The sequence below is a fragment of the Babylonia areolata genome, chromosome 4 (assembly GCF_041734735.1).
Source record: "Babylonia areolata isolate BAREFJ2019XMU chromosome 4, ASM4173473v1, whole genome shotgun sequence".
Classification (NCBI taxonomy): domain Eukaryota; kingdom Metazoa; phylum Mollusca; class Gastropoda; order Neogastropoda; family Buccinidae; genus Babylonia; species Babylonia areolata.
Window position 1 is genome coordinate 50314448 of NC_134879.1, and position 6000 is coordinate 50320447.

Consider the following 6000-nt stretch of genomic DNA (forward strand, 5'->3'; position numbering starts at 1 on the left):
ATGGAATCGGTGCTGTTGACATATCCTTTGCTTCCTCAATTGATACGCATGAATGCATTTGACAGTTTGCGGCTGTAGAAGGTTGCCTAGTGGCCAGATTTTGTGCTGCAGTTGTGGAGATCTGCTCAGATCGACATCTGCTGTTGTATAGGGTTTGGATTTTGAAAGCCTCAGCCAGGAAGTGCCTTGATTTCCCATGCTAGTGGTAGTTTGATTAGAATTAGGTTTGCAGGATTATGTGAAGCATACATCTGTACATACTTTCCTGAATACTCTGGGGGAAAGGAAGAGATGATGTGTTCATACAGTGTGTAAACTTCATTTCACTCTCTTGGGGTTCGTTTAGTTCTATGTTGTGCTTAATTTCCCATCTGTTTCAGTCCCCTGACCTCTTAGTTACTTCTAACAGCAGAGTTTAGTGCTTAAGATGATTAAATTCTGTTATTAGGTGAGTCATTTATATTGCACAAGTCATGAGACTGATGTATGGTCAGTTTCAGTCACAGAATGGAAGATGCATTACTGTCATTTGAGTTTTGTATACTTCATTTCAGAAGAAAATATACCACATTGATGTCTTTGTTTTTCGGGGGTTTTTTTTCTTTTTTTTTTCTTGTCCATTTTTTTCATATTCATCTAGAAATGGTCACCAGGACATAATGTTGTGGAATAAATTGTAATGGCAACAGCAATGCTCAGTTACTGTAATACATTACATTCCAGCCATCTCAGCTTATTTGAGAACTGGCATTTATTTGGAATATTGTGGTTTTTACTGTCTAGGCACCAGACTTATATGTATGACTTAGTTTATTGCTGTTTCATATTTTCATTACTTCACATTTGTGTATATATATTTCATTGGAAGTTCATAAATAAAGGATAGAGAGTTGGAGGCAGTAAAGCAAATGAGCAGAAATCACTGTTAATCCAGATAAATTTGGTGTAAAATCTGTTATCAGTTCGTTCCCTCCCCTTTTGTGCAGGGCTGGTGCTCCTGACCTTGATAATGTTGGTTTCTGTCCATGATGATTTCTTTTCTTTTTTTTTTTTTTTTTTTTTTGGTCATCTGAGGTTTCTCTTGTGTTTTTCTTTCAAGGACTTTATTTCTTCATAGTTTCAAATAAGCTGTTAGATTTGGCATGAAGAGAGTGTATGTATGATAGTTATGTCTGACCAGGACCATCAGAACAGAGAGTGTGTGTATTGTCAAATAAAATGCCCATGCCTGAAAAGCAGTTGTCAGTTATTGAGACTAATAGAAACGGAAGATATAGAAATAGGCCATGGAGAAAAAAAGAAGCCAGTTCTTGCCATGAGAATTTACTTTTCATACCATAAAAGTTCCGCTGCTTTTGTTCCACCATGGAGGGTAAACTTGTCACAAGTCTGTTAAACAGAAGAAACATGATGATGAGATAGTAAGTCTCTAGTTGTCTAGTTGGTTGACATGGGAGCTTCCGTCAAACTGTAACATGCTGCCTGTGAACAGTCTACCATCACACCCAGCCTTCAAGGCACTGCTGCTTTATTCCGCCTTGCTGCTTTTCTGCTGCACAAGTGCCTCATCCTTGACTTGAAACGAACATGATGACATGTGAATACTCTGAACAACAGGTTCATGCATGATTTCAGGCATATATCACTCTACTATTTCTAAGACTATGAACATTTGTATTGTGATGCACCTCAATTGCTTTCATTGGTTTTTTTAACTACCCACACAGCCTGCCTTACAGCCTGATTATTTCAGTGCCAGATTATTATTATACATTTTGCAACAGAAACGTATTGTAAACTGAATAAAAGAGTATTTCTTTGTAAACTAATTGTTCATCAATTCTGAAATCTCTGGAAGAACATAGGGGATGAAAAGTTAAGTGAGAACAAATCCATACAGTGATTGTGGCTCTCCAGAGGAAGGACGCTTCTCTCTCAGGGAAGAACCTTGCACATTAATGAAACTAAAAACAAGTACATGTGTGTAAAAGATGAAGGATAGAGTTTGGTGGATGAGGTGAATATGAATAAAGTTTAAATAAACTGCATTGTACGGAGAGTGAAAATGATAATCATGTATCCAGGATAACCCGTTGTATCGGCGGTCTCTTTCATTTCAATCACATCTGAGAGTTCAGATATTGATGTGTCAGTTCTTCGCTTCTTTCTTTTCTTGTCATTGTGCAGAGAATCTGTAGGTTGTTGAGGTGTTTGTGACTGTTGAGTTTGATTGATCGAAGTGGGTTGTGTTGATCCAGTGCAATATGTAATCAAAGTTGTTCATTCGGCAATAAATAACCGGGGAGTTTTGTTTTGTATTATGATCCAAAATGGTTGTTTGGAACTTATTGGTGATGGAAAATTATATTCTTCCCCTACCATATATACATGTATCTGTTACTTTTCTTGGTTGTTAAGATTGTAATGTTATTGTTATTGTCATTTGTTCCCTGATTGTCTGTATGGGAGGATAATTGATTTATTTGTGATTTGAAATATATATAAAAAAAGAAGTGACTATGGGGTTAGAATAGTCGGCAGTTTTCAGTACACTGGCATGGCTTTCCTTCCAAAAAAGCAGATATTTATTTGGATATAGTATCTTTTGGAAACATTTTTTTTTCCTTTTTCTAAATCTGCATGCAAGTGAATGAGTATGTATGTAAACTTCCAATGGTATCAGAAATTTTCAAAGCAAGTCTGTGTTGGATTTTTTTTCACCTGTCCATTGCTGGACAACAACGAATAACAGCGTGCCATTTTCTCAGATTCCATGACGGAGGGATAAAAATGAAGGTGTGTGGAACTGTTCTAAATGCTGTTTTAATAACAAGGGGAGTAAAGTTGGCATCTGGCACAAAAAAAAATTAGTTGTGAGTTCTGTCAGTTACTTTCGTTCCATTTTTCTTTTCCCCCTAAACACCTCCACTCCTTTAATCTGTTTCGAGATATTGTCATGTGCTGATCAGCTTTAACCATGTTTGGAGTGTGAACACACTCTGTATATATACATATAATATTATATATATATATAATTATGCACTTAACCCCTCCCTCTTCAGTAATGGAAATGTTGGGGTCAGTTTGGGGGCATCAGAAGTGACATGTTTTTGCTCACAGTATTTAATGAGCAACTTTCATTTTGGGGATATGTTTTGAAAATTGATAACGAGTGACACGCACAAAAAAAGAAAAGAAAAAAAAAAAGAAGATGGATGCAACATAGAGTGGTTAGATCACTGGACTTACAGTCTGAGGATTCTGAGTTCCAACCCTGTCTGCGCTTGGTTGGTTTCAGGTGGAGATTCTCCCAGTGTCAAAGTGTGCTCATATATGACGGTCATGCCACTAAGTCTGGTGGAGAAGGCTGTGTTGGAAGGGAACACATTGACGGGTCCGGTGGTTGAATGGTAATGGTTAGAGTGCTGGATTCTTGCTCAAGTTTCCTGAGTTTCCCAGTTTCAGCATTGACACCTGGTGAGTTAAGGGGTGGAGTGGAGATTTTTCTGATCTTCCAGGTCAACATCATTTTATGTGCAGACCTACATGTGCCTGAATCCCCTTTGTGTGTGTGTGTAAACACATGTGGAACATCAAATATGCATGTTTAAGATCCTGTAATCCGCATCAGTGTTTGGTGGGTTATAAAAACCAGAACATACCCAGCATGTATGCCCCCTGAAAAGGGAGCATGATAGCCTTAACAGTAGGGTGAAAACAGTCACTCATGTAACAAGCCTTAACAGTAGGGTGAAAACAGTCACTCGTGTAACAAGCCTTAACAGTAGGGTGAAAACAGTCACTCATGTAACAAGTCTTAACGGTAGGGTGAAAACACTCCTGTAACAAGCCTTAACTCTCTCCATACGAACGGCGAAAGAGACGACGTTAACAGCGTTTCACCCCACTTACCACCATCAAAATATTACAAGCGGAAGGCTCTTATACTGAAGACGTGAATGTTGACAAAGAATACCACAATTCTGACGACGGAAGCTAAAGTTTTGGTCATTCAGACACCCACTGGACATCCGAGGGGTCTGTGTAGAGGAGAAGAGAGGACTGGCCGTACTGAGTGTGTTAACAGTGGGGTGAAAACAGTCACTCATGTAAAAAGCCTTAACAGTAGGGTGAAAACAGTCACTCATGTAAAAAGCCTTAACAGTAGGGTGAAAACAGTCACTCCTGTAATAAGCCTTAACAGTAGGGTGAAAACAGTCACTCATGTAAAAAGCCTTAACAGTAGGGTGAAAACAGTCACTCATGTAATAAGCCTTAACAGTAGGGTGAAAACACTCATGTAACAAGCCTTAACAGTAGGGTGAAAACAGTCACTCATGTAAAAAGCCTTAACAGTAGGGTGAAAACAGTCACTCATGTAAAAAGCCTTAACAGTAGGGTGAAAACAGTCACTCATGTAATAAGCCTTAACAGTAGGGTGAAAACACTCATGTAACAAGCCTTAACAGTAGGGTGAAAACAGTCACTCATGTAAAAAGCCTTAACAGTAGGGTGAAAACACTCCCTCATGTAAAAAGCCTTAACAGTAGGGTGAAAACAGTCACTCATGTAAAAAGCCTTAACAGTAAGGTGAAAACACTCACTCATGTAAAAGAGATGCAGCCCACAGAAAAACGGATGGATGGTTGGGAAGTTTGGGGGTGGTGGGGTATGGAAGAGGGCACTGCTTGTGCCCTGTGTATCTACAACAGTTTTTGTCATTGCCATTCTTTCAGTTTTTGTCTTTAAAATATATGTAGCATTTTATCACATTCATCACAATAAAGTCAGTGGCAGATTCCTCGCTGGCATGCAGCTGAATGTTTTGCTTTTTTTTCTTCTTCTTTGAATAAGTACTCTGAACAGTTAGTCAAACATTGTCTTTCTTTGAGTGAATGTTAAGTTCACTAAAGTTCATATGCTGGGTAAATTAAGAGACCAAGAATTTATTACTGTGCATGTAACTTGGGGTTTTACATCTGAATGTCGAAGTTGGAGAAGCTGAACTTGACAAGACTAGTTGTGGTTAATGTACACTCAGCTTGTGAATGCTGTTTAAACCCTGAATCATTGCTGACTGCTACTGAAGATGTTTGTATGTATACGTTTCCCAGGCTTTGTGATAATACAGTTCATGGTTACTGCTCATCCATTAATACTGCTGCTAAATATTTGGTGCATTTACCTTTTGTGTAGATTGTACTTAACAGTATGGAGGCTGTGCATTTATGACTTTGGAAGGTGTGCACTTGTAGTTATTTCTGCTGTAAAACATATCATTGGAATTACTCTTTGCAGATGAGTTAAGATTATTAATATGTGTGTGTTTGATTAATGAATTTTGCTGCTTGTGTTGCCTTTACTGTTGCACCAGATTAATGTTAGTATTGTTGCAGACCTGCCTAATCATTTCACAGGTTCCACCTTTCAGTCACAGGCAAGGATTAGGTCAGTTCATTTGTATGCACCTGATTACGTGTGATTATATTTCATTTCTGATCATTTTATATTCTAATTATCTACTACTTATGTTTGGGATTGATACGCTGATTTCTACCACTACCTCCAAGGGAGCATTTGGTATCGCCTTTATCCCAAAACATCCAAGAGAAGAACCAACCTTTTTTTCCCATATATTTTTAAAATAATTCCACAGCACATTATAACAATTTCATTATCAATCCACCTTGTTATTACAATCAGATTGTTCAAGTGGCAGACTTCTCCAGAACTGTTGTGCAAAATCTAGTTCCTTTAAATATCAAAAACTGTTCTTCCCCTTAAACAAAAACTTTTTATCAATCACTTTCTAATACAATACTCCTCACTGATACACATGAATGTAAGTTGGAGTTCAAAGTGAAATAACAAGTGCAGAAAGTGTATTTCAATGAAGTCCAGAGATTACTGAATATTTGGAAGAGCCATCAGACTGAAATTGTTTGGAAACTGTCACCAAGTTCATCCCTGAAATGGCCCCTTTGTGGCAAGGTGGGCATA